The sequence below is a fragment of the Mastomys coucha genome, unplaced genomic scaffold (genome assembly GCF_008632895.1).
Source record: "Mastomys coucha isolate ucsf_1 unplaced genomic scaffold, UCSF_Mcou_1 pScaffold10, whole genome shotgun sequence".
In the NCBI taxonomy this organism is placed as follows: domain Eukaryota; kingdom Metazoa; phylum Chordata; class Mammalia; order Rodentia; family Muridae; genus Mastomys; species Mastomys coucha.
The window spans coordinates 1,613,618-1,639,529 of NW_022196892.1; the positions used below are offsets into that span (position 1 = coordinate 1,613,618).

General features: G+C 39.0%; 1 long non-coding RNA gene across 1 annotated transcript in view; it reads left to right on the plus strand.

Annotated features, from left to right (window-relative positions):
- Nucleotides 1-388: 388 nt before the first annotated feature.
- Nucleotides 389-25,912, plus strand: part of LOC116073153 — a 229,425-nt gene continuing 203,901 nt past the window's right edge. Inside the window, exons 1-2 of the long non-coding RNA XR_004111696.1 lie at nucleotides 389-403; nucleotides 8,188-8,252. This is a non-coding gene — a long non-coding RNA (uncharacterized LOC116073153). The remainder of the gene's footprint in view (nucleotides 404-8,187; nucleotides 8,253-25,912) is intronic.

Sequence of the window (25,912 nt, forward strand, 5' to 3'; positions counted from 1 at the left end):
CACCACGCTTCCTGACAGATGGCAAAAACTGTTTTGATTTTCCCCAGCAACAGTAGAGCAGGAAGAGAGTCTGCGCTCCCCTCTTCCTTCTTGCTCTTTGTCATCTCTGGTTGGCCTGACAGCAAACCGATTTCTGCCTCTATGATCCATTCTCTGGATGACTGTGTTTTCAATAGCTACTTAGTATAAAAATAAAATGTGCAAGCCCCATCAAATAAACTAATTAAGGCCTAAAACGTGTCAAAATCCAACACCAGGAGGAACAGATGAGGCACTGAGTGTAAGAGTCACATAGACCTGACAACTCATGTGTTGCCATGGCAACCAGAGAATCAATATCACTCAGCTGGACAGATAGTTGACAGTAATTTTTGCTGGGTCAGAGAACTGAGAAGAGAGAGAGGTACATTCTGCTGTGCAAAGAATTACTCCCTCCTTTTTAACCAGAAGCTTCCAAGTGGTTTATTAATAATGGATATGTGAGATGTGAAGGCAGGAGGGGACAACTTAGCAGGATCATGGGCCTGGAGGGAATGGGGAAAGTAGTGTGGGAGGGGATAAGAACACAGTATAATGATATGTAAATGTAACAGTGAAATCCATTACTTTGTATGCAAATTTAAAAAATAACTTTAAAACATCCTAAATTTACAAGGTGTCTTAAAGAGGGTTCTTGCATAAAATGAAAGGCCCTGAGTGAAGATTTATCTGTAATCCACTATTGTCTCTCAAATTCAGAGTAAGAATACCCATGTTTTTTTCTGTCCTCTGTGTTTCTATAAAACCATATAGCTGGAAGGAAGCAATGTTTCTTCCTCTTGCTCATACTCAATCATAGAAATATTCAGAGCATTTCTTTGTGTGATCTTCAGTACTGTCTGGCCATAGTTTTCAGATGCTTTTATTGTGTGTGTGTGTGTGTATGTGTGTGTGCTTGCCTGCATGTTATGCATGAAATACCCAAGAGCGACAAAAGAGGGCATTAGACCCCTTGGAACTGAAGTTAGAAATAGTTATGAGCTGGACATGCATGCTGGGAACTGAACCTGGGTCCTCTGCAAGAACATCAAGTACAATCTTACCTCCTGAGCCAGCTCTCCAACCCCTGGTCATTTTTGAGATTAGCTCTTCCTGGATGTGGGGCAACCTATGGTCTAACAAGAAGAGACTGAACAAAGCCTTATCTTGTGCCTTGTGTAAGTGTGTCATTTAGTAGGAAAGAAAACGTCCATTTCCTCAGACATGCTTCACAGGCGCTGCAGGTTCCTGACTTGGTTGATATATAATGATGTCTGATTCACTAGAAGAAAAGATTTAATATCTAGCCCATTTAAAAATAAATAAATAAATAAATAGAAAAATAAATAAGATGCTCCACACAGCTCCTAATGGGATGAGCAATAAACTTCAAAATGGAGAACAAAAAAATCTTAGTTTATCTCTTTATAAATTCTCTCTCTCTCTCTCTCTCTCTCTCTCTCTCTCTCTCTCTCTCTCTCTCTCTCTCTCTCTCTCTCTCTCTCCTCCCCTTCCTCCTTTACTCCCTCCCTCCTCCTCGTTAGTGAAGCTTTACAATATCTTTTTGTAAATGCTTCTAGATGGCACTTTCTTATTTTGTGCTATACTGTGATATCCTGGTAGAATTAAAATGTGGACATGCATTTTTAATACAAGGGCATTATCAGAAATGTCATCCCCAACAAATTGGGTACAGGGAAACCTGCTCTACAGACAGGATCTTGTTCAGTTTTGCCTTTTGCTGTGTTGTGTAGAAACCAACCCCCTGTTGTGGATGCCTGGGGGCTAGCTTTCCAGTTGGGGGGGTGGAATAAACTTCAGTGGGGAGGTAGGGAGAAGCAGATTTTTTGTTTGTTTTAGACAAAGGATTTCTGGCCTGGGGCAGTTCAGCTGCATCTGCGCTGTCTGCTGTCAACACAGAGGCAATGGGACCATTTTCTAACTAGATCAAAAAGAGGAAATTCTCACTGTGATCCATTATATCAAAGAGGCAGTGTGTAGAAAGAAAAGGGGGTGGGAGGGAGAGTAAAGACAGAACAAAAGAAAGAAAAGGGAACTTGCTAATTCTCCTGAAAATTATTTACTGGTCTGTCACTTCAAAATGAGAACAATCTCTATCTCAATCCGTTTTTTAAGATAGCTGTCTAAAGAAGGAAAAAGGGAGTGTGATTCTCTGCCAAAAGAAGTGAGAGGAGATGGTGGGGTCCAGGTTCATAGAGTGGGAACTGCAAACTTGAAGTGTGATGGAATTCAAATCAAGACTATTATGGAGGATTTTCTGGCCTGCCAATCATGAACTTCCTATCTTTCTCTTCAACTGTATTTCCATGGCATGGTGCTGTTGTTTTAAAAATGAGTGTTGGGGTCAGTTGACTGTTTCCTGTTGGTATGTGTATTATGTGTGTGCCTGCATTTATGAGCATGTGCACATATGTATACGTCCTTCTCTGTCCCTTAGATATCTTCCATTTTTTGTTCGAGACAACTGTCATTTACTGGCCTAGGATTTAGGCAAATCAATTAAGTAGCTGTCTAGGGAGCTCTAGGTACTTGTCTGACAAATACTCAAGAAGGCTAGGAAGGTAGGTATCTGTATGAAGCAATTTCTCTTTCTTAGTGCAGCTCGGAGCTCTGAGATTGGCTAATTGCAGCTTGTTGGCTCAAGGTATCAGGATTTTGAAACTGGAAAGAAGATCACAATTCCTCAAACATTCTTCTATAATCACTACATTAAAACTCTTAATCTTCCCTGCAGCAGGCCTCAGTTCACTCTGGAATTGGCTAAGGGTCTAGGTTGAGTCCTCTCTGAGCTCTAGAAACTCTGTTCTAGCTTCTAAGAAAGGACATCAAGACTCAAAAAATCCCTCCTGTGTCCATCTCTAAACAACAGCAGTCTTTGGCACAGCAGGCTTGGAGTGTGTGCACATGCGTGCATGTGTGTGTGTGTGTATATGTGTGTGTGTGTGTGTGTGTGTACCGGAGTGCTTCATTTCCTGAGGAGCTTTATTGGAATGCTGAGCAAATGATGGGAAGAAAGGCTTTCCAAACAATTTGTGTTTACTCTGAATTATAAAAGCCTAGTGCTCTGAGTCTATATGTACACGGGTCTGTGCATTTGTATATGGGTATATATATATATATGTGTGTGTGATAATTAGTTCTTATTGACATCTTGACACAAACTAGAATCACTTGAAAAGAGAACCTCAAATGAAGAATTACCTCCGTTAGATTGGCCTGTGGGCATGTCCTGTGGGAATTTTCTTGACTATTGATTGATGTAGGAGGGCCCAGCCTACTGTGCAGGCATGATGCTCTAGGAAGGAGAGCCTGGGCTGAGTAAGGAGAGTATCTGAACAGCCCTCAGCAGACAAGGAAGAAATTAGACAGTAAATAACACAGAGACCCAGGACCTTAAAACAAACATACAGAGTAAGAGACTTTGGGATGGTCAGGCCTGAATGAGTTCTTTATCAAACCCCACCCCCAAGTTCAGGGATCTATGCAGAGAGGAAGGAGAAAGATTGTAAGAGTCAGAGGTGGTGGGTGGTTTTAAGGAAGCATAGTTTTCCAGACTCAATAGAGCAGTTGTACATATGAGTTCAGACTGTGAAAGTCAGACAAAATCCCAGCACGAAGGGAGAGCAACAAGCACAAAATCCCAACCAGTCCATGAAGCTATTCCAAATGATAGCTACTGGCAGGAAGAAAATCAGTTTTCTTCAATGAAGTGACATCAACCACCCTCAAGGGTAAATGAAGCCGCATGCCCAGGAACAAATGTGTAACACAAAACAGACTGCATTTTGTTGTTGTTTCTTTTGTCTTTAAAACAGAGAATCTAAATTTTGTTTGGTAGGGAGCAGTAGAATCTTTGAAGAATTGGAAGACAGGAAAAAAATATGATAAAAACATACTGTATGAACTTATCAAAGAAGGAACGAAAAGGGTAGAAATCAAACAAAATAAAAGTGCTTTATGATTTTCAAAGCATACATTTTAATGACAGGTGTATAACACCTTCTGTTCGTCTATTTCAGCTAATGTTACAAGCATTGCTTTATCTCTGAAATGCTGACTCAAGCTAGATATACTTATGCTGCATGTTTTAGGCAGACTCAAGGTTGTTTCTAATCACTCAATTTGAACTGAAAAACTAGAAGTAATCATTCAAAATCCTTCAAAATAGACCTGATGTCAAAAACATTTCTCCCCAGTTCTCCTAAGGACAGTAGTTGTCATCTAAAGATCACAAATAATGGCTCAATTATTTACAGCTCCAGTGTATTCTTAACTATTCATCATATCAACTTCAACCATATAAATATGACTTTACAGGATTATTTGTTTTCTAATTCAAATGTTCATAAAGATTCAAATATACAATCGCAGAAACTCAGTCTATGTAAACTGAATATAATATTTAAATAAAAGTATTTACTAACATTTTTAAAGGGTAGCTGAGATAAAAAGAGAGAGAGAGAGGGAGAGAGAGAAAGAGACTGAGTGGTGTGTGTGTGTGTGTGTGTCTATGTGTGTGTGTGTGTGTGTGTGTCTGTGTGTGTGTGTGTGTCTAAGCAGCATTCCTCTATGGTCTTGGCTTCAAGTTGTGCCTCTAGGTTCCTGCTTGAATTTCTGACTTGAATTCTCTAGATTATGGACCATAACTGTTTTTTTTTGTCATAGTGTTTATCACAACAACAGAAAGAAAATTAAAACTGTAGGGTGTGTGTGTGTGTGTGTGTGTGTGTTTGCATAGGCATCAAGAATGCTCAGTGCTAGAGAACCATAGGATAATAAAGAATGAGGTGGCTTTGGGCTACAGATAAACTGAAGCAACATGTTAAGTGGAGACTGTAGTTACTTGGTCTTTCTCTTAGATGATTTTATGGAACTTGGTTATATTTGCATTTATACACAGGCACTCAAGATAAAGGCTTTCAAGTTTCTAGTGGCATACTCTTTTGGATACATTTATTTTATGGATATGTGAAAATCCACATAATGTGTGGGATTAATATCACAGAAGGCGCTGTCAGAGCTCTCCCAGGTGTTAGAAACCTATCCTGTCCTGAGTTAGTCTGTCCTCACATGACTCACCTCTATTTTCAGCATCAAGAAAGCATTCTTAGCTTTCTGAGAAATATTAAAATATTGAAGTACTTGGTGAAGACTTGCTTCATAAACCCCAAAACCGTAATATATTACTGTTTCCTAGTGAGTAAAACAACTTGAGACTACTAATAATTCCACTAATGTGTGGCATCTATGCCTTTTCACAGAAAGCTTGCCTCCACTTGAACTCATAACCCTGTGATGTTTACAGTCTTAAATTATTCTTTTATAGGAATTTAGAAAAGATGTATTTTCGGGACATTCAAAGATGAAGTTTTATAGTGTCACATTATAAGCTTTTTCTTTAATTTACTTCTCTCATGGCCTCAACGTGTAGTCACTTAAAATCATTTACCAATGTAATACCCACCAGTAACTGTAAACTTTATACCCAACTTGCTTTGTCTAATGTGTCACTAAATGCCACAACATTAAACTGATTCTTAAGATAAACTAATGATTAAATATGAGTCCAGACTCTACTTGACTTATTTAAGGAGTCACTAATCCCTACTGGCACATGATGGGTAGATTTTGTTGATCTTTATACAAGCAACAAAAAAGATTTAATTTGGGAGAAAGGTTTTATAAATTTATAATTTCAAGTGTGTTCTTTAAAAATGCTAAGACTAAAGTCCTACCTACAAGTTGTTCAGAGTGTGACCTTGCTTGGAAATCGGCTCCTTAAAGGTCTGATTAGATGAACTGAAGTCTCACGGAAATGGGTGTTTCACTCCAATGTGATTGGCATCCTCTTCAGAGATGGAGTTGCTTACAGATTAATGTACAAGAGGAAGCTATTTGAAAGTGAAGGAGAGCAGGGTGATCCATTTCCATGTTGAATAATAAATACCAAATTGCAATAAGTAACTAGAAACTAATCAAAAGGCCTAGTCAGGTTCTTGCTCCCAACTCCCCTTAAATAAGCCAACTCTACTAACACTTTCATCTTGAAGCTTCCAGAACATGTAACCTGTGACTTGAGTTTTCAGCTTCTAGATCTCTGAGAACATAAATATTTGTTTCAAGTACCCAGTTTGTGAGACTTTGTCATGGTAACCACAACAGACTAGTATAGACTGTAATAAAACAGATAAAGATGATGTGTGTGTGTGTGTGTGTGTGTGTGTGTGTTTGTATGTGGGTGTGTGTTAGACTCACTGTTTTCACTTGATAGTCATGTTGCCAGCCTCGAAAATGAATACTTACCATGAATGCTAGAGCTGACACCATTTGACTTCTTACCAACCTGGTCATAAAGACAGGGGGTTAGTAAAGGATCTGCAGTCACTGGGTGATTCAGTTCCTGACACTGATCGATGAAACTTGGCTTTTCCTCTCTGCCAAAGCTGCTGACTGGATAAATGTTTTATTCATGAGGCCCATGGCAGGAAGGGATGCCAAAGGTTGGAGAATATTTTAAGACAGGCTTTGAGATGGCAGACAAGATATCATGAGGCTGTAAGCAAGGAAACTGAGGTACTACATCAGCCCATGTAGATGATAAGCCCAGGCTGCAGTCACCTTGGAGGCCTGTCTGTTTTCTTTATGCACCTTTCACTTTGTTTTAACTTGCGTCCATGTTGTAAGCTGGAGACGTAAGATCCATCCATGCTTTGAGGATGGCTCTGCATCAAATAGGATTCAAGCCAACTAGTTTGGAAGATAGACACATACTCGACGTTCTTTCCTTCCTGGATATAGAGGTTCTCAATCATTCCCCAACATTGGTGAGATCCTGAGCTGAGGAAGCTTTTTGATGATAACATATCCCTTTAGCTTAAAGTCTCAGGCACCTTGTTAGCCATACATTTTAATTGACTATTAAGGAAAATGCCATTTTGAATTATTTAACACAGCAGAGTATTTTCTACCAGGAGGAAAGGGGCCAGTTTGATGACTAGTTACCAACATGACTCCCATCTTCCTACATACAAAATCAGACTTCTCACATAGCCAGTGAGTCCTGATGATGCCGCGGTCATCATGGCAGAAATTCTAGTTAAATGTACTGAATTGAGATAAAAAAAAAATGTCTTGTGCCGCTTTATGCTCATTTTAACAGTTCTAACACCTGGTAATGGACTTCTAAGATTTCTTAGAGCTGCATACTAGAATCAAGACTGAAACAAAGCCAATGCAGTTTTCAACCTAAGCATTTTCTTATTGGCAAGGAAACATGAACATAAGTCCAAATGGCTCTTTCCAAACTTCATAACAAATTGAAAACTCACCAGGTTAGAATGAAGACTTTAATCTTAGGTATCCATTGTCTCTTATGTTTGAGAAATGTTAGTGGCAAGCCCATACATGCTTTTTCTTTGGCACTGGTTAGAAAAGAATTCAAAGAACGGACCCTGACAAGGACAGCCACTCTGAGACACACTGTCCACTGTCAAGATGTATCACAGAGTGCCACTCTATCCTCTCCTCTCTATCTGTCAAAGCCATTGATGGTTTTCAATAAAGAAAGCTAGTGACAGGGTCCAGACTTGTAGAACTCAGCATATGATGGAGCTGATGTGTATCACTCTCCTCTAAACAGAGAAGTGATTTACTGACTGCATCCGACACATATCTAAATATGGTCTCACAGAGGGTAAAAATAAAAGGAGAAAAGCAAAATGTCTAATAGACTCCAAGCCTCTTCTCCTAAGCCTTTTGTGATTTCTGTGCAACTGCTTATTTTGTGCCCCTTTTCAAAACAAAACAATACATTGAGGTAAATCTTCATAAATGTTTTCTATTTCTTTGTTAGATAGGGATACTTCAATACCTTGGAATTGTTGTAGTTACATGTGTTTTGTTAAGTATCTAGTTATCACTACTACAGCTCCTAATACATTGCAATTGACCAGTCTCCAGTGGTCATGGTAACCATTAGAGTTATAGGGTGTATGGAAAGAGCTGGGCAATTTGTTTATTTCATGATCAGAAATTCCTCAGTCAATCTGGTATCACAGAAGAAGGGCGCGATCTACATTAGCAGTTTCCAGATGACAGGAGGAACTAGGTGCACAGGAATTCTTGCTAACAATATTTGTAACATTCCAGGGGCAGGAAATTCTCCAGATCCCAGAGGCAGTGGCATGCTGCAGAGGAACAGGCTACAGCTTCAGGTCAGTGTCCTCTTGCCAGACCCAGGGATTCTGGATTCCTTTTGGCCAGCTCTTCTCTGTTAAGAATCTGGTTTGTTATGTTTTCCTCATCTTTCTTCACTGGTTTCTCAGCATCCTTTCAAAGTCTCCATTTTGCTTTCCACAGCCTGCATCTGTTCTTCTAGTAGCAGGGATTGAACTCCCGGCCTTCTTCATAGTAGGCAAGCATTCTACCATTAGGTACACCTCCAGCCTTTCTGAACTTCCTTTTATTTTGCTTTTTCTTGGGGGGGGGGTTCCTTGCAACTAAGAAACCTGAGATTTCATTTTTACTTCATTTTGCTTGCAAAACATCTGAGCTTTCAAAGCATACTCAGGTTAGATATGCTCCGGTTAGGTTAAACAAGAACCTGCAGTCTCCTATTGGGTGATGTTTGGATGATTTTTCTCTAAGTCAAGTTCTGTAACCTCGGCACACTCAGCCAATGCTGTAAAATATAACAGGAGTTTTTTTTTTCACTATAACACAAAATTAACAGTAATGACAGCAACACACTACCCTTAAGTTTACGGAATCGTTTTACTGACTTACCCTGCTAACTTTGAACTGAAACATCTATTGTTATTCCTCACAAACTGAAGTAGGAAGAGGTCATAGGAGTTTTAAACAACACAGAGCACAGCCTGGTGAGATGAAAATATGAATGTAAAGAGCTACCTGATTCAGAATGTGCACCCTTATCCCAGTGAACAATTAATTTCCTTTCTTCTGATTTTTAAAAAGGCATAGTTTCAAAATAACCCTGTAATAAACACACACACACACACAAGACTTTCTGAGAAAATAAACCTACAAATTATTTTTTCCAGCATCATGTGAAAGACATCCTCAGGAACAGGTTATGACTTCATAAATTTAAACATGAATTCCAAAGGAGATATAGGGGTTTGTTGGATTTTTTTATGATAAAAAGGAAGGGCATAATCTCTGGAACATTGGGTGAGGAAACATGGGATATGGTTTACAATTTTTCAATATTTAAGTCTACAAATTACATTAGCTGTCACCAGTAAAAGTCAGAGCAGCAGCCAGCTGGAGCTATCCTCTGAGTAATATGTTTTTCTGAGAAGAAGGCACTGGTCCCAGGAAGGAAATGGTGCTGGGGATGTGTCTCTGGTACACTTTGCTAAGTCTAACTTGGAAAGCATAGCCCAGTTCAGCACATATTCCTCTGCCATTAGCCACATGCACGAGCAGCTGGGCTTGCAAAGGACAATTTTAATATATACATTAATTTATCTACTTGAAATTCATAGTAATAAGCCCTGATTAAGAGTACAATTTAAAACTCTTCAGAAGAAAGATGTAAAGGATTAGCAGTACTTAAGTCAGAAATAAGGATATTGAAACCTATGGGTTGGCAAGCACTGATGGGCATTTTGAAAACATCCCCTAATGCTCGTTTAAGACAAATGCTCTTTGGTTTCCTTACAAATTTGTAAACATTATATAAAATTAAGACATTAACTCATTCGTGATTTTCTTTTGTTCAAGCTAAATAAAATTTTCTTAACGTTCCACATCATTTTTTAAAAGCATCTATTGTAGAAATATTTACACAAATTTCCTAGGACAACACTTTTTTATGGTAAGACAAAAAATATTCAATGAAATATACATACATATGTATATTCTGTACTATATGATACATATATTTCAAGGTATAATCATACATAATAAGTTAAGTGAAATGTGTATATAATATGTATAAGCTAAACATCTATGCAAACCCTTAAATGTTCAAATATATTTTGCATAAATTGGAAACCTGGTCCAGTTACTCTAGATCCTAACTGGTTTCTTCATGGGTGCTTTATTTTTCTTTTGCTTTAGCTAATTTTGCTTGTTCTTTCAACCACATTATAATAGCGAATCTTGTGATAATTTAGAGAATATATTGCTCCCAGCTCTTGCTATAGAAGCAAACCTTAGAATCTAAGCCAGTAGGAAAAGAGCTGTCAAACAGCCCCCATTAAGTCTCCCGTGTGCATTGACATTGGCATATTTTTGTTTAAAATTTGGCAGAAGAAAATCCTATAAAGGCTGCTGGTGAGATGGCCAGCCATAATCGTCACCAATGTTAAACGCCCAAGTCAATGTGTATCAGCCAGGACTGGCTGTGGGGGCTGCTACTCAGTCTGCCTGGTCTCCATTATTTCCCCTTCATTGTTCACTGTTCCCTGGGAATTTATTTATTTATTTTGTTTGTTTGATTTTGTTTGTTTGTTTGTTTGTTTGTTTTTCGAGACAGGCTTTCTCTGTGTATCTCTGGCTGTCCTGGAACTCACTCTGTAGACCAGGCTGGCCTCAAACTCAGAAATCCACTTGCCTCTGCCTCCCAAGTGCTGGGATTAAAGGCGTGCGCCACCACCGCCTGACGTTCCCTGGGAATTTAAAAGAGGAACTTTCCTATAGTGTTTTCCATGGAAGAAAGTAAATCATTGTAACTGCAAATTTTTTAGACTTGCAGGCATCATATATGAAAGTATGTTTTAAAAGGTGCAATATCCACAGCTGTGATTATTATAACTTTATGGAAGTTTTTATCCCAGGAATAGTCTAGAAAACTTGAAAGCTGAAACTAAACAAAAAGATGTAAACCCACTCGGAAGATTGATCCTTAACAAGACATCAGAACAACTCTAAGCTGCTTGAGACCCTTCACTTCATAAAGACAAACCACAACACACATCAGAAGATGAATACTTTACTGGGAAGACCACTAGTCTGGCTTGATTTTCCTTCATTTTTTTCATGTAATATTTAATGAATATCTTCTGCATGATAGGCTTTTGTACTTGACAGTTATTGTATAGTGAATGACACAGCCACCCCCTCTGGCTGAATGATTCTTAGATTTGGTGAGGTTGATTCTGATATTATGTATGCTGGGCTGGAGTGATTCCTTGGTGGTTAAGAATGCTTGCTGCTTTTGCAGAGGGCCTAAGCTTGGTTCCCAGTATCCACATTGTAGCTGACACCCATCTGTAACTATAGTTAAAGGGAATCCAGTGCCCTCTTCTGGTCTCTGCAGAGACTTGGGTATATACATATCCCCCAAAATATTAACAAATAAAATAAAAATAGACACAATTTTAAAACTAAATTATGTTATTTGTGGTATGTAACAAAGTGAGCAGTGACACTGGGCCCAAGGATCAGGAATAGTTCAAGGAATCAAGGGTGAAGCTGGAGTTATGAGAAGGAAGGGCTGAGAACCAAGCACAGGTGTTCAGAGTAAATGAGATTTAGAAACAGCTTGAGGTTCAAAGTCCTGAATAACTGAAGCTGGTCCAGTATGTGTAGAATGAACTCCAGTTACAGTGATGTGTCAATTGGGAATCCAAGCCAAGCCTGACTGATAAATAAATGATTTGATAAGCAATACAGAAGTAGAAAAACAAGTGACATGAATCACAGCAGCCTAGGCTAGAGCCTAGGACCAAAGGAGAAGCTGTGTAAATGCTGATATCTAGGAACTTCAAAGCTGACAAGCCACACATCACAGAGATAGATTTAATGCCCTGGGCGGAGGCTGGCCAGCAGTGATAGACAGTGTTTGGGGAAATGGTTAAGGGTACTTTGAAGTAGAATTCATTCTAGAGTAAGTCTCGACAGGCCGACATGCTTGATGATGATGGACATGGAGCAGTGTATTATTTTGAAGATGGATGGAGTAAGCATGGGTAAAATATGACTTTCCTTTGGAAGGAAAGTAGGCAAGTTTTCTAGAGAGGTTTTTTACTCTTAGTGGTTTGGATTCCACATAACATTTGGGGATCATGCATATGTAACCATTACTGCCTTTGAAATTAACATGCTTCTTTGTTGTTCTACACAATTAAACATTTCGTTGATAATGTCAGGCACATAGAAATTTGTGGCAAAATACCCATGCTTATGTACCTTTCACATGACTTTTACAGATGATTTCAAGAACTCTTCACAGGGTATTTTGAGAACATTTTATAGGTGGGTGTGCTGGATGGTTTTATGTCAACTTGACACAAACTAAATTCTTCTGAAAGAAGGGACCCTTATTTCAGAAAATGCCACCATACAATGATCATGCTATAGGCAAGCAGTAGGACATTTTCTTAATTAGTGATTAATGGGAGAGGGTGCAGGCCACTGAGGGTAGTACCATTCTGGGTTCTATAAGAAATCAGGCTGACCAAGTCATGAGAAGCCAGGCAGTAAAGCAGTACTCTGCATCAGCTCTTCTCTCCAGGTTCCAATCCTGTTTGAGTTCCTATCCTGATTTCCTTTAATAATGAACAGCAACGGGGAAGCTTAAGCTGAACAATCTCTTTTCTCCCTAAGTTGCTATAGCCATGGTGTTTCATCACAGCAATAGAAACCTTTACTGAACAAATTAGTACCAGGATCATGGGGTATTGCTGTGACAGACCTGATCATTTTATTTTTCGGAGGATTGTGGAAGGACTTGGTAACTGAGCTAGAAACACACTAGAAACAAACCTTAGTGAAAACCTGTTTTGTTAGAGTTTAATCTGAGAGCATAAGCTGTTGGTGTTTTGTTCAGGAAATTTTCCCCTGTGCCCATGTGTTCCATGATCTTCCCCACTTTCTCTTCTATTAATTTCAGTGTATCTGGATTTATGTGGAGGTCCTTGATCCACTTGGACTTGAGCTTTGTGCAAGGAGATAAGAATGGATCGAACTACAGTCTTCTACATGCTGACCACCAGTTGAAACAGCACCATTTGTTGAAAATGTTGTCTTTTTTCCACTGGATGGTTTTAGCACCTTTGTCAAAGATCAAGTGACCATAGGTGTATGGATTCATTTCTGGGTCTTCAATTCTGTTCCATTGATCTACCTGCTTGTCACTGTACCAATACCATGCAGTTTTTATCACAACTGCTCTGTAGTACAGCTTGAGGTCAGGGATGGTGATTCCACCAGAGGTTCTTTTATTGTTGAGAAGAGTTTTCACTATTCTGGGTTTTTTGTTATTCCAGATGAATTTGTAAGTTGCTCTTTCTAACTCTATGAAGAATTGAGTTGGAATTTTGTTGGGGATTACATTAAATCTATAGATTGCTTCAGCAGGATGGCCATTTTTACTGTACCAATCCTGCCAATCCATGAGCATGGGAGATCTTTCCATCTTCTGAGATCTTCTTCAATTTCTTTCTTCAGAACTTTGAAGTTCTTGTCATACATATCTTTCACTTGTTTAGTTAGAGTTACACCAATGTATTTTATATTATTTGTGAAAGGTGTTGCTTCCCTAATTTCTTTCTCAGCCTTTTTATCCTTTGAGTAGTGGAAGGCCACTGATTTGTTTGAGTTAATACCGAATGGCTGAGAAGCACCTACAAAAATGTTCAAGATCCTTAATATTCAGGGAAATGCAATTCAAAACAACCCTGAGATTCTACCTCACACCAGTCAGAATGGCTAAAACCAAAAACTGAGGTGACAGCAGATGCTGGAGAGGATGTGGAAAAAGAGGAACACTCCTTCATTGTTGGTGGGATTGCAAGCTGGTACAACCACTCTGGAAATCAAGTTGGTGGTTCCTCAGAAAAACTGGACATGGTACTACCTGAAGACTCAACAATACGACTTCTGAGCAAATATCCAGAGGATGCTGAAACAAGAACTAAGGACACACACACACACACACACACACACACACACACACACACACACACAAAGAACTAAGGACACATGCTCCACTATGTTCATAGCAGCCTTATTTATAATAGCCAGAAGCTAGAAAGTACCCAGATGTACCTCAACAGAGAAATGGATACAGAAAATGTGGAAGATCTACACAATGGAGTACTACTCAGCTATTAAAAACAATGAATTTATAAAATTCATAGGCAAATGGATGGATCTGGAGAATATCATCCTGAGTGAGGTAGCCCAATCACAAAAGAACATATATGGTATGCACTCACTGATAAGTAGATATTAGCCCAGAAGTTTGGAATACCCAAGATACAATTCACAGGCCACATGAAGTTCAAGAAGAAGGAAGACCAAAGTGTTGAACTTCAGTCCTTCTTAGAAGCAGGAACAAAATACCCATAAAAGGAGATACAGAGAAAAAGTGTGGAGCAGAGACTGAAGGAAAGGCTATCCAGAGACTGCCCCACCTGGGGATCCATCCTATATACACCTACCAAGCCCAGACTCTATTGTGGATGCCAAGAAGTGCTGGCTGACAGAAGCCTGATATAGCTGTCTCTTAAGGGGCTCTACCAGTACCTGATAAATACAAAGGTGGATGTTCTCAGCCAACCATCGAACTGAGCACAGGGTCCCCAGTGGAGGACTTGTGCTAGAGAAACATCCCAAGGAGCTGAAGAGTTTTGCAGCTCCATAGGAGGGACAACAATATGAACCAACCAGTACCCTCAGAGCTCCCAGTGTCTAAACCACATCAAAATAGTACACATGGAGGGACCTATGACTCCAGCCGCATATGTAGCAGAGGATGGCCTTGTTGTTCATCAATAGGAGGAGAGGCCCTTGGACAAGGGGAATGCTAGGACCAGGAAAAGGGAGTGGGGTTTGTGAACAGGGGTAGGGGGAAGGAATAATCAGGAAATGGGATAACATTTGAAATATGAATAAAGAAAATATCTAATAAAATGAAGAAAGTGTATGAAAAATAATTTTTTGAGGAAATTATTTTAGAGGAAAAAATTAATTCAATATTTAAAATGTCCATTATATTTACATACACAATATTGTATAAAAATTCAAAATAAAAATATGCTTTAAAAAAAGAAAATATAGAACATTTACACAATGGAGAATTACTCAGCCATTAAAACAAAATGACATCATGAAATTTTCAGGCAAATAGATGCAACTAGAAAAAGAAGTCATCCTGTGAGAAGTATCCTAGACCCAGAAAGACAAATATCACTTATATGTGGATATTAGCTGTGGAGTCAGTGATTACCAAGCTACAATCCATAGAACCATAGAGAATTGGAGAGGACTAGAGGAAACAGGTAGATCTTGTTAGGATAGGAAAATAGAATAGATAAGAAAATAGAATAGATAAGAAAATAGATAGGAAAATGGATAGGAAAATAGATAGTTAAGGATGACTGGGGGAGGCTGTAGTGGTAGGATTAAGTTGGGCAGTGGAGGGAAGTGGGAGCTGTGGGAGAGAATACAGGGGGACACAGCTAAAATTAAGAGGGATTTGGAGAGTAGTATGGAAACCTAACAGAGAAGAAACTTTCGAAAATGTATACATATGTGAAAGCAATCTAAATGAATATTCAAATAGGGAGACAAGAGTACCCACTGGCCATAACTTGCCACTAAAAGAATCTTCCAATCCTGGGATTGGGTTACATTTAGTTGAGTTATTGGGGAAAAGGTCCCCATGGGAATCCCCAAATTTCCCAGGCTATTTCTAAGACTACAACTTGCTCTCCACAAACTAACAGCATTTCCCCATTGCTGAAAAAAGTACCTACACAATTCATAAAGATGGAGATGTCAAATTGGTACCTACAAAGAGGCTTAGGAACATACTACACATGCTTTCAAGAGAAACATAAACACCAAACCAGCCACAAACCCTCTATCTACATGGTACCTTTGCTATAAATTATGCTAGGGAAGTGGTGGCACAAAGCTTGTAGGAATGACTCACCGATAACTGATTTGACTTAAGGTCCACACAGGATATGGAAACTATACCCAACACTGTTGTGTGTCCAGGAACCTGAGACTAGATAACCCACAATAGAATAAAGCTAAATACTTCTGGCCTTATGAAAGAAAGAAATAATGTGATAAAATGACCTCTTATGATATGCTACTATACTCAAAATCAGTCCTTTATTCAGCAATTATCAAAGAAGCTTCCTCCTGCAGCAAATGGAAACAAATGTAGAGACCCACAGCCAGAAATCCCACTTAGAATGAGAGACCTTGGAACACATAGCACTAAATTGGATGTCTTGATTAAACCCCTCTGTTCAGAGCCCAAAGAACCTCATAGAAGAGGAAACAGAAAGATTGTAAGGGCTTGAGGTGATGTAAGAGGTGATGGGGGACATGAAGAAAACAAGTCCCTTTATATCAATAGGAGCAAAGCTCAATAGAGACTGAGGCAGTATGCACAGGACCTGAATGAGTCTGCACCAGGTTCTCTGTGTATATTATGGCTTCCAGTTTAGTATTTTTATGGGATTCTAGAGTGTGGAAATGAGTGGGTCTTTGATTCTTGTGCCCTCCCCTTGGACTCTTTTCCTTCTGTTGGTTCTTGTCTAACTTTGATGTGATAGTTTGTTACATTGAAAAAAAAACAAAATGAATGCATGAGTGAATGAATGAATGAAAACATAACTATTAGAGTAAAAATTAACAACTGAATTGTCACTTATACTTACTGGGAGAGGGTGACGCTGGGTATATCAACTACTCTAGGACAGGCATCATGTTTAGGAGTAGTTAGTTGACCAAAATATAATAGGCTCCACATTTTGTTTTGTTTTGTTTTATATGTATTTATATTTAGAAACAGTTCATTGGTTTTATTTTTATTTTTTGTTTTGTTTGTTTGTTTTGCTTTGGGTGGTATGGTTTTATTTTGTTTTCTTGGTTTTGGGGAGTTTTGCTGTTGCATTGGGTTTTTATTTGTTTGTTGAGAAAGAATTTAAAGTTGGGTATGTAGGGAAGGAGAGAAGGTCTGGAAGAATTTGGGGAAGGGAAAAATACAATCAAAATATACTTAAATTTTTTAAATAATGAAAATTGCAATAGAAAGAAAGGACAACCCTGCAGCAGCAGAAGATTCCAGCATTTTAGAGCCATAGGTGTTGCAATCATCAAAAGATAAAGAGACATTAACATATGTTCTATAGGGGTGTAGGGTTAAGGGTGCCCTGACAGGCCCATGCCAAGGCATCTCTTCCCCTGAGAAACCAGCCATGCTATGGTATAGCATAAAATAAAGTTTATTTAGGGCGTGGAGAGGGGAGTTGAGAGTAGTAGAGCCAAAAAAAAAGGCAGAAAGAAAGAGAAAGTAGAAAAGTAGAGGCTTGCCATGTCCTTATGGAGAGAGAAGGAAGGGAATGGGGAGAAAGGGGGAACAAGGGGGCAAGAGGCAAGAGAGAGGAAAGAGAAAAAGAGAGCAAGAGAGAAAGGATGTGCCAAGCACTCCCTTTTGTAGTAAGTCAGGTCTACCTGGCTGTTGCCAGGTAACTGTGAGGGTAGAGTCCAGACAGAATACCAACAGTAGGTACCATAGGGTGACCACCAAGAAAAGCAGCAGCAGTGAAGTTGATTCAGCTGGAGTCTGGCAGGCAAACTGAGTGGGGTGGACACCCAGAAGATTGTGAGTGGATCCCAGACACAAACAATCCGTTATTTTAACTACTGATAGTTTGTTTTGATTTGATGTGATTGTAACTGTGCCCTGCTTCTTTCCATTTGAAGTTAAAGAAAAGTTTAACTTTATTTTGATTTTTTTATAGACCCATCAGTTAAGGGATTTCAAACTTTTAGAAGAGATTTGTTTCCTAAGGAACTGAATGTTTTAAATAAATTGAACTTTTAGTGTGTTCAGTTTGTAAAGACTGTTGGATACTTAAAGTTATTTATGTTTTTAATGTAAGATAATGAAGATGAATGAGAAAGGAAAAGTCCTGGTTTAAAGGTGATGTGTTTGTGTGTCAATGTGTTGACAAGTAGTCAATTGCACTGGAAAGTTTATGCCAATTTGATCCAAGTTGAAGTCATCTGAGTGGGTGGGACCTTATTTAAGACAATACTTCTATGAAAATGTGCTGTAGACAAGCATATAGAACATTTTTTCTTTTTTTTTTTATTGGTTATTTTCTTTATTTACATTTCAAATGTTACCCCCTTCCCAGTTTTCCCTCTATTAACCTCCTATCTCCTAGAACATTTTGATTAATGGAGAAGAGTATAGCCCATTGGAGGTAGTGCCATCCCTGGGTTGGTGGCCCTGGGTTCTATAACAAAATAGGCTGAATAATCCACAGGGTGAATGCCAATAAGAAGCACTCTTCGATGGCCTCAGCATTTGCTCCTAGTTCCTGCCCTGCTTGAGTTCTTGTCCTAATTTCTGTTGATGATGAATACTAATGTGGATGCTTAAGCCAAATAAACACTTTCCTCCCCAAGAAGCTTTGCTCATGGCATTTAGTCACAATAATAGTAACCATAACTATCACAGCAGGTTAGATTCTTCAACCCCCTTCCTTTCTCTCCTTCCAGAGAAGAACGTTGCTTTAAATTTGATGCTTATTGTTTATATATTTTTCTATAATTTTGTCACATGCTACATCAAACATTAATAAATATATAAAATTTGTCTTTTCATTTTTAAATTAATTTTTAATATCTAAATAAATAAAATGTTACTATACATACCCATACTCATTTCTCCTCACAATCTCCTTTTGGGGAATATTTATTTTGACACAGGAAGCTATTATAGGTGCCTTTTAAATACTCAATAGTATTTTGGGACATTACATGGGGTTTCTTATGTGTGTGTTTTAATGGGATCTTCTATTAGTAAATATTTATATTATTTTGTAGCCTTTTGGTCTTATAAAGATGTAATGTGAGTTATCTATTTCTTATGAAGATTAGAGGCCATACATTTGAGCATACATACCTAGATATAAGGATTACAGTAGCCAGGATAGACAACATCCATGTGTGATTTAACAAAGAACTGCTACCTACTTCCAAAGTTTCACCATGACAGTGACCCCTGCTATGTGTGGAAGGTTATGTTGCCCTCTGTCTTTCTCAGCACATGATGTCCTCATACTTAGAATTTTTTGTCATTCAAATGAGTGTGAGACATATGTGCATGTATATAAGTCAGACTCTAACATGGAACCCTTGAAGACTTTAATCAGTAGTACAATAATCTTATACTGGTACTAGGCAGTGAAATAGGTGAAATGGCAGATATGTCTTTTTGCCATTCGTTACCTTATTGTTTGTCCATTTATAAGAATCTATAGAGTCTTTATCTCCTCATTAATCACTGTCAGATATGTATATTAACAATGTTGCTTGCTGCCCTGGAGCTAACATTACATTTTATTTGCAATGTCTTATGATACAGTAGTTGTAATCTGTTGTGTAGGCTTGGTTTTTACCATCAGTGACAGAGTTAGAGTTTGTATTGTGTTTAAGAAAAAAAATTGTCCTTGTCATATCACCCTGTACATCTCTTAGAAATTACGGTTTTATTTTTCTTGTTTATATCTTCATACCAGCTGTTTCAATCCCAGTTTTGTGTATTGATTCTCTTGGCTTTTCAAAGTGCACTTTTAAAAAAATGCACACAAATCTATTTGTGTGTCTATGTGGGAGGAGACATGGGTGTGCGTGTTTTCAGGTTCAAGAACAACTTGTAGGAGGCCCTTACCTTCTTCCACCAAGTGGTGGCAGGAGTTGACCTTATGTCACCAGGCTTGGCAGCATGTGCCATTTTACCCATTGAGCCATCTTTCCGGCCCTCTCTTGGATTGCCAGAAATGCACAATCATACTGTGTGTGAATTATAGCAGATGTATTTTATCTTTTACAACTAACCCTCATGCCTTTTCACAATTTTTCAAGCCTCCTACCACTGGCCTGAATCTGTTGAACAGATGTAGTGACAGCTGCTATTGCTAGCTTTCAAAACTCTTCTGATGTTTGGCATTAAATGCACTTTTTCTTTTTGATTTCTCTTTTTGTGAATTTTTCCTTTTTGATTGAGAGAGTCACTTTCTTTCTGGTTGTCTAAAAGGTTTTTTTAAGTGTTTATTTAAATGACATGTATGTAGTTTACCTGAAATAGTTCTTGGAAGACTAATGCCCTGCCTGGGTCAAATCTGAACTTGAAAAACACAAAAATCAATACTGTATGTTTCCCATGGACATAGATAGATGTTGAGGCATTTTTAAAGGACAATAAGATTACATATAAAAATGATTAGAGGTGGTGTTTCAGAGGAAAGGAGAGAAAGATATTTAAAGGAAGAGATCGTTGAAGTCAGGACTTCTGGTGGTAGACAAAGACACTGTTCGTGAATCTGGAATTTTCTTGTACTTCTTTTGAAGGGAAATATGTTCAAATTTAGTTCTGTATTTTTTCTAGCAATGAATATATGGAAATAGGAGGTATCAAATTAAGAATGGTAAAATTTTGAGTCATAGAATTATAATTAAATGCTATTGTTTTCTTTGTAATTTTATAATCCCAGAAAGTATAATAGAACTATGGACCACCAAGGGCCACTGCCAAGTATGAATTCTGATCTTTCCAGTAAAGGAGACAAACTTGATCAAGAAAGTAAAGTGACATTTGGAGAGAAAGGGTCTCTGATACAGTGACAGATAAAGAAATGAGGTAGGGTGTGGTGGGGTGGGATGGGGGTAAAAGGATAGGAGGGTTAAGGGGTTGGGGGATAGGGAGGCAGACAGCTGCCTCAGAGTGAAAATAAATGAAATCATGAGGGTCCTGTATTCAAAGGAACAGTCATAGATCTTGAGGGACAGGTGCAAGTGAGTCACAGATTAACAAGGTCAGAGAAACACCAGCCACATAGAAAAGGAACCAAAATCTACAAACTGTATTGGAGCAAACAAATGGCTTCCTTTAAGGATATGGAAGGAGCCCCAGTAGTAGGAGTCCTCTGGGAGCTCTGGGTCCCTGGTACTTCCCATTTCCAGACTCTCTCTTCACCATGAATAGTCCTGCCCTGGGGATTCCCCAACTTTGGAAGGTGTGTTGGCTAGTTTTACGTCAAGGTGACAAAAGCTAAGGTTTTTTTAAAAGGGAACCTCAACTTGGAAGCCTACCAGATAGGCCTCTGGGAAAGCCTGTGGTATATTTTCTTGACTGATGAGATGGGAAAGCCAAGCTTTACTGAGGGTAATGCCACCCATGGGCAAGATGGTCCTGGAAGTGAATAAAAAAGACTGATCAAGCTATGAGGACCAAGCTAATAAGCAATAATACTTTATGGCCTCTACATCAGCAGTTCCTGCCTCTAGGGTCGCTCCTTGAGCTCCTTCCCTAACTTTGAGAAATGATGGACAGCAAGATGAAATAAACTCTTTCTCTTAACTTATTTCTTCATGATGGTGTTTTATCATAGCAATAGAAATGCTAATTAAGACAAAAATTGATACCAGGACAGATGTGAATATGTTTGGATTGTGGAAGAACTTTCAATTTTTGGGCTCAAAAAGCCATTGAGTGCTTAGACTTTAGAGAGATGTTCTGCGGGAGCTTGGGCAATAACAATTTTAAGAGTAATGAAGAACATGGAGGCCTAGCTTGGGACATTTTAGAGGGAAGTTTGAGATTCTCCTAAAGACCCTATCAGGGCCATTTGGTATTATGAATTAAGAATCTGTGGTTTCTGTGTTGCCGCAGAGTCAGTTGTGATCCACAGGAAACCAGCACAAATTTAGTAAATCTTTGCTTTACTGGGACAAGTGATGTTGTTTAGCCAGAACTGAGAAATACCAGTAGTTAAGAAGAGATCAGTACCACTGAGCTTCCCAATTTTAAGATTATTTTCTTAGGGTCAGCACATAGTACTTGTGGCCCAGGTAATCCAGGGATGACTGTCTCCAGAAAGGACAGGAATTCTCTAGTGGTTCAGTTCACAAGACCAGATATTTCAGCAGTTCCAGTCTGGGGCTGGAGTCTTGAAGGATTCCTAGACTCTAATGGTTTTCAGAGTACATTGTAATGCTGAAGAAGTAGGTCCTAGTGAGAGAATGCCTCAGCAACAAGCTTAATAGGAATGGATGACTAGGTGGTCATAGTTAAGACCAGCATATACAGGTGTGTGTGTGTGTGTGTGTGTGTGTGTGTGTATGTGTGTGTATGTATGTAAAATAGATATTCAATGTGAAACAAAGGTTAATGCTACAACCTTTAATACAATTCTTCATGTTGTGATGACCACAACCATAAAATTATTTTTGTTGCTACTTCATAACTGTAATTTTGCTGTTATAAATTATATAGTCAATATATGTGTTCTCTGATTGTTGGAGGAGACTCTTTCAGCCTACAAAGGGGTTGCATCCCTGAGAACTGATGGTCTGGAACAAAGTACAAAACAGTCAGATCAGCTGGTTAAATATCAAAAGACTTGAAATAAGTTTCTTTTCCTCTCAAATGGTGACAGAGAACTAATCCATGAAAGAGAAGAAGGTCAGCCTATCTATAGAGGCTCAAGTTCACTGCTAGAAAAAAAAGAATGTTTAAGCAGAGAGAAAAGACAAATTTAAAGAATCACCCAAATGGTGTTCTGTCTGTTTCTCACCTGCCAACCACAGTGATATCCCTGAACCTGTGCATCCTTCTGGAATGTTCCTCCTCTTATGATGTTTGCCAGCCCACAACACCACTGTACTATGTTCAGAATAAGTCCAAGGGAAGAGGAGCTTAGTAACTTCTAGGGCTTGGTGACTGCAAATCCCACTCTTAGACATGGGATGGCAAGCAAAGAAGCTTTGCATTAGTTCTAAGTACCGTAGCACTTGGAAGCAGATTTGACAGAATCTCATGTTGTTTGAAGGTCTAAAGGACTTGAAAGTGGAAGGACTTGAATATTGTAAGGAGAGATGTTTTTCTGAAATGATTATGAAGAAACTAAAGCTACCTAATTTATCTTCATTTGGGCTCCCAAGGTCAACACAAACATTGACATATGTAAACATCAATTAGGCCATCTTACCAATGGTAACAGTAGTCACTTTCTGTGGCGTTATAAGGATGTTAGATGAGCTAGTTGGAGTTGGGCTTTGGAACCATCCAGAGTTCTAGCTGATGGACCACATGTGGCCTCAGTTTCCTCATCTTTTAAATAAGGTGATGATGCCTCTTCCGTACTTGCTGTGGTACAACTGCATGTTGATACAACTTATCATAAAGTCGAGCAGCTTGAAAATGGCACTGATAATGGAGAGGATGAATACTCAATGTTGGATTATTGGCTGTATGTTTATAGTTTGTACCAATGATACTGTCATAAGTTATATGCACAATGCCCCATTCCAGTGCTGAGCCAAATGGTGGTGTAATTTTTCTCTTGGATGAGGCGTCTAGACTCTAGTTCTGATATATTAACAGATGACCCTAGTCTTCCAGTGCCATGATTATTCTATCTGGAATGGCTTTAGTAGACTGAACTTTATGATGAACTAGTAGAGCCCCTCTACTTCACTTGAAAAGCAAGCCCTCCTATTCATTCTACCAGTAGCCTCTTACAATTCATGCCTCAGAATTTAGTCACATGATAACCCTTAGTTACAAATCTGTTTTTCTTTAAGTAGTGCTGTTCCAAAACAAAGCTTAACCTGTTGCATTAAGGCAGGAAAGAAGAATGGATATTAAATTGGCAGGGACCAAGGACCATGGGGGAGGGGGAGGAAAGAGGGAGGGAGAGCTATTGTGAGCATGTGACTTGCTTTAATAAAATTTTATTTTGACTTCCTAACAGTGGTATCTCTTAAAGGGTAAACAACACTGAATAATTGACAAAAATGTATAGAACACTCTATTGAAACAGAAAACAACATCTTCTATTGGTTAAGAGCAGGGGACAGAAATACAAAAATCAATCAACACTTGGAACTCTGGCCCTGTTGTGATTTGATATGTGTTTTTTGTGTGAGGTGGCGTGTTAGTGTTCTATTGCTGGAGAGAGGCACCATGACAAAGGCAACTGCTATAAAAGAAATCATTTAATTGGGATGTACTTACAGTTTCAGAGTTTAGTCCATTGTCATCATTGTCATCATAGTGGAAAGCATGATGATATGTAGGCAGACATGTGATGGAAAGCTAACAGAGTTCCAGATCTGCAGCCAGCTGAAGAGAGACACTAGACCTGGTTTGGGCTTTTCAGACCCTCAAAGCCACACCTCCAACAAAGCCACACCTCCTAATCCTCCTCAACCAGTGCCATGTAGCATTTAAATCTGCTAGCCTATGAGATCATTCTTATTCTCATCACCACAGTAGTTTTTATTTGTTTGATGTATGTGCAAGTGTACAGGATGAGTGAGGAGTAGGATATGTGTATGAGTGTGTCTTCATGTATGAGTGTGTGCGTGCATGTGTTTATGTGTGCGTGTGGTGTGCCTGTGTATGTGTATGTGTGAGTGGATATCAATGCCAATGTATCTGCATGTGTATGTCTGCATAGATGTGTCTGCACATGTATGCCTCTGTGTATGTATATGTCCCTACATGTGTGTGTGTATGTGCATGTGTGTGTATGTGTACAAATGTTCATCAGTACTTTTTGTTTTGCAAGAAAGTCACTGAGCTTTCAGTATCTGCTATTTCAGACCAAGCTCATTTCTAATTAAAGATTAGCACAGTAAATTAATACTCATTTCGGTGCTAGTACACTAAAGCAGCAGGAAAATTACCTAAATTAAGCTCAGATAGTGACATCCATCATGCTGTGAGTAATGGCATCTAGGAGCATTTTCTGTGAAACTCTGAGCATAAAGGATATTCACAAAACCAGGATTCCCTAATACCCTTTAAACAAGGATATTAAACAAGTTATTTACTGTGGAGAAATCTTTACCAAATGTTGATTTAACAGGGAAATGCCCCCAGTAAAGTGTGTACAAACTTAACCACTGTCTGACTTACAATGGATATGGGACACACTGCTCTCATGCTGACAAAGAAGAAAGGCACATGCACACAGTGCAAGAAAATTCCACACTGATGACTGATCCTAAGCTAAACTAATGTCTAAGACTCCTGAACCTCTTCCTGGTCATCCTGGTCAGACACCTTTCTGTTGCTGAAGAGGGTCACCGCATCAATGCTAAAGCCTCCGTTCTTTTCTTTGGTTTTCTGTTTGCTAGCTTGCATTGCTTATACCCACCCATGTATGTTGATTTAACAAGAAAGAAAATTCCCTTCAGGAGCATGTGCACAGAATTTAAACACTGGCTGACCTATGGGGTATATGGGAACATACCACACACACACACACACACACACACACACACACACACCCCACACATACATGCACAGACACATCCATGCATACAGGCACACAGACACACATGTTGGCATACACATGCAGACACATACACGATGCTCATGTTGCCCAGGCCCATTTAAACTGGGACATCCTGTGAGGAGATGGGCAATACATCATGGTGCTAAGCCAACTGCTGCACCTTGGAACTTTGATACAGTCTGTATAGATTACGCTCCACTGGGATTCTACACCAGCACCACATCTGCCTTAGTCACTTTTCTCATTTCTATGACAAAACACTTGACAGAATCAGCTAAGAAGGAAGGGTTGGTTTGCGGTGACAGGCTGAAGGCCTGTGGTGGGGACGGCATGGTTGTGAGGCAGCTTCTTAGGGTTCTAGCTGTGGTAGTAGGACCATGAGGCAATGGATCACATCATGACCGACCACAGGTGAGTGGATGCTCAGCTCACTTTCTCTTTTATATTTAACATGGACTTTGAAGAGACTGGAGTCAGCCAGTCTCAGTCAATCCTGTGTAGAGATGATGTTCCAAGAGGTTTGTCTCTTGAGTGATTAAAAGTCCAATCAAGTTGACAAT